Raw genomic sequence first — 3,049 nt, 5'->3', positions numbered from 1 at the left:
GTGATGTGAGGAGATGGAGTGAGTATTTTGAAGGTTTGTTGAATGTGTTTGATGATAAGAGTGGCAGATATAGGGTGTTTTGGTCGAGGTGGTGTGCAAAGTGAGAGGGTTAGGGAAAATGATTTGGTAAACAGAGAAGAGGTAGTAAAAGCTTTGCGAAAGATGAAAGCCGGCAAAGCAGCAGGTTTGGATGGTATTGCAGTGGAATTTATTAAAAAAAAGGGGGTGACTGTATTATTGACTGGTTGGTAAGGTTATTTAATGTATGTATGATTCATGGTGAGGTGCCTGAGGATTGGCAGAATGCGTGCATAGTGCCATTGTACAAAGGCAAAGGGGATAAGAGTGAGTGCTCAAATTACAGAGGTATAAGTTTGTTGAGTATTCCTGGTAAATTATATGGGAGGGTATTGATTGAGAGGGTGAAGGCATGTACAGAGCATCAGATTGGGGAAGAGCAGTGTGGTTTCAGAAGTGGTAGAGGATGTGTGGATCAAGTGTTTGCTTTGAAGAATGTGAGAAATACTTAGAAAAGCAAATGGATTTGTATGTAGCATTTATGGATCTGGAGAAGGCATATGATAGAGTTGATAGAGATGCTCTGTGGAAGGTATTAAGAATATATGGTGTGGAGGCAAGTTGTTAGAAGCAGAGAAAAATTTTTATCGAGGATGTAAGGCATGTGTACGTGTAGGAAGAGAGGAAAGTGATTGGTTCTCAGTGAATGTAGGTTTGCGGCAGGGGTGTGTGATGTCTCCATGGTTGTTTAATTTGTTTATGGATGGGGTTGTTAGGGAGGTGAATGCAAGAGTTTTGGAAAGAGGGGCAAGTATGAAGTCTGTTGGGGATGAGAGAGCTTGGGAAGTGAGCCAGTTGTTGTTCGCTGATGATACAGCGCTGGTGACTGATTCATGTGAGAAACTGCAGAAGCTGGTGACTGAGTTTGGTAAAGTGTGTGAAAGAAGAAAGTTAAGAGTAAATGTGAATAAGAGCAAGGTTATTAGGTACAGTAGGGTTGAGGGTCAAGTCAATTGGGAAGTAAGTTTGAATGGAGAAAAACTGGAGGAAGTAAAGTGTTTTAGATATCTGGGAGTGGACCTGGCAGCGGATGGAACCATGGAAGCAGAAGTGGATCATAGGGTGGGGGAGGGGGTGAAAATTCTGGGAGCCTTGAAGAATGTGTGGAAGTCGAGAACATTATCTCGGAAAGCAAAAATGGGTATGTTTGAAGGAATAGTGGTTCCAACAATGTTGTATGGTTGTGAGGCGTGGGCTATGGATAGAGTTGTGCGCAGGAGGATGGATGTGCTGGAAATGAGATGTTTGAGGACAATGTGTGGTGTGAGGTGGTTTGATCGAGTAAGTAACATAAGGGTAAGAGAGATGTGTGGAAATAAAAGAGCGTGGTTGAGAGAGCAGAAGAGGGTGTTTTGAAATGGTTCGGGCACATGGAGAGAATGAGTGAGGAAAGATTGACCAAGAGGATATATGTGTTGGAGGTGGAGGGAACGAGGAGAAGTGGGAGACCAAATTGGAGGTGGAAAGATGGAGTGAAAAAGATTTTGTGTGATTGGGGCCTGAACATGCAGGAGGGTGAAAGGAGGGCAAGGAATAGAGTGAATTGGATCGATGTGGTATACCGGGGTTGACGTGCTGTCAGTGGGTTGAATCAGGGCATGTGAAGCGTCTGGGGTAAACCATGGAAAGCTGTGTAGGTATGTGTATTTGCGTGTGTGGACGTATGTATATACATGTGTATGTGTATATATATATGTGTATATATGTTTAATTTGTTTATGGATGGGGTTCTTAGAGAGGTGAATGCAAGAGGTTTGGAAAGAGGGGCAAGTATGCAGTCTGTTGTGGATGAGAGAGCTTGGGAAGTGAGTCAGTTGTTGTTCGCTGATGATACAGCGCTGGTGGCTGATTCATGTGAGAAACTGCAGAAGCTGGTGACTGAGTTTGGTAAAGTGTGTGAAAGAAGAAAGTTAAAAGTAAATGTGAATAAGAGGAAGGTATATATATATATATATATATTTTTTCTGCTTTGTCGCTGTCTCCCGCGTTTGCGAGGTAGCGCAAGGAAACAGACGAAAGAAATGGCCCAACCCACCCCCATACACATGCATATACACACGCCCACACACGCAAATATACACACCTACACAGCTTTCCATGGTTTACCCCAGACGCTTCACATGCCCTGATTCAATCCACTGACAACACGTCAACCCCGGTATACCACATCGATCCAATTCACTCTATTCCTTGCCCTCCTTTCACCCTCCTGCATGTTCAGGCCCCGATCACACAAAATCTTTTTCACTCCATCTTTCCACCTCCAATTTGGTCTTCCACTTCTCCTCGTTCCCTCCACCTCCGACACATATATCCTCTTGGTCAATCTTTCCTCACTCATTCTCTCCATGTGCCCAAACCATTTCAAAACACCCTCTTCTGCTCTCTCAACCACGCTCTTTTTATTTCCACACATCTCTCTTACCCTTACGTTACTTACTCGATCAAACCACCTCACACCACACATTGTCCTCAAACATCTCATTTCCAGCAAATCCATCCTCCTGCACACAACTCTATCCATAGCCCACGCCTCGCAACCATACAATATATATATATATATATATTTATGTACATATATGTATATACATGTATTTATATATGTAAATGATAATAATCTTAACATTAAGAAATCCTTTTTTCTCTTACTCACCTTGGAACGTTATGTCCAAAAAGCTACTGCAGAGGTAAACGTCCAGTGCTTAATATCCTCGAAGAACCACACACACTCAAAGGATGCCTCTGCATTTTAATTCTGAACAATCATAATTCGTGTATTATGCAAGAAGGTAAGTTTTTGTATTTCAACCTTGAGTGTATTGCTTATCCCATGAATGATTGCATGTGAAAATGACATACAGATTTCAATAAGAGGATGTTAAATGACACAATATCAATGAACTGTGCACGTGGAATGATTGCCTGTGAAAATGACATACAGATTTTAATAAGAGGATATTAAATGACACAA

Source organism: Panulirus ornatus, chromosome 39 (assembly GCF_036320965.1).
Source record: "Panulirus ornatus isolate Po-2019 chromosome 39, ASM3632096v1, whole genome shotgun sequence".
Taxonomy (NCBI): Eukaryota; Metazoa; Arthropoda; class Malacostraca; order Decapoda; family Palinuridae; genus Panulirus; species Panulirus ornatus.
This window is presented reverse-complemented; position numbering follows the sequence as displayed.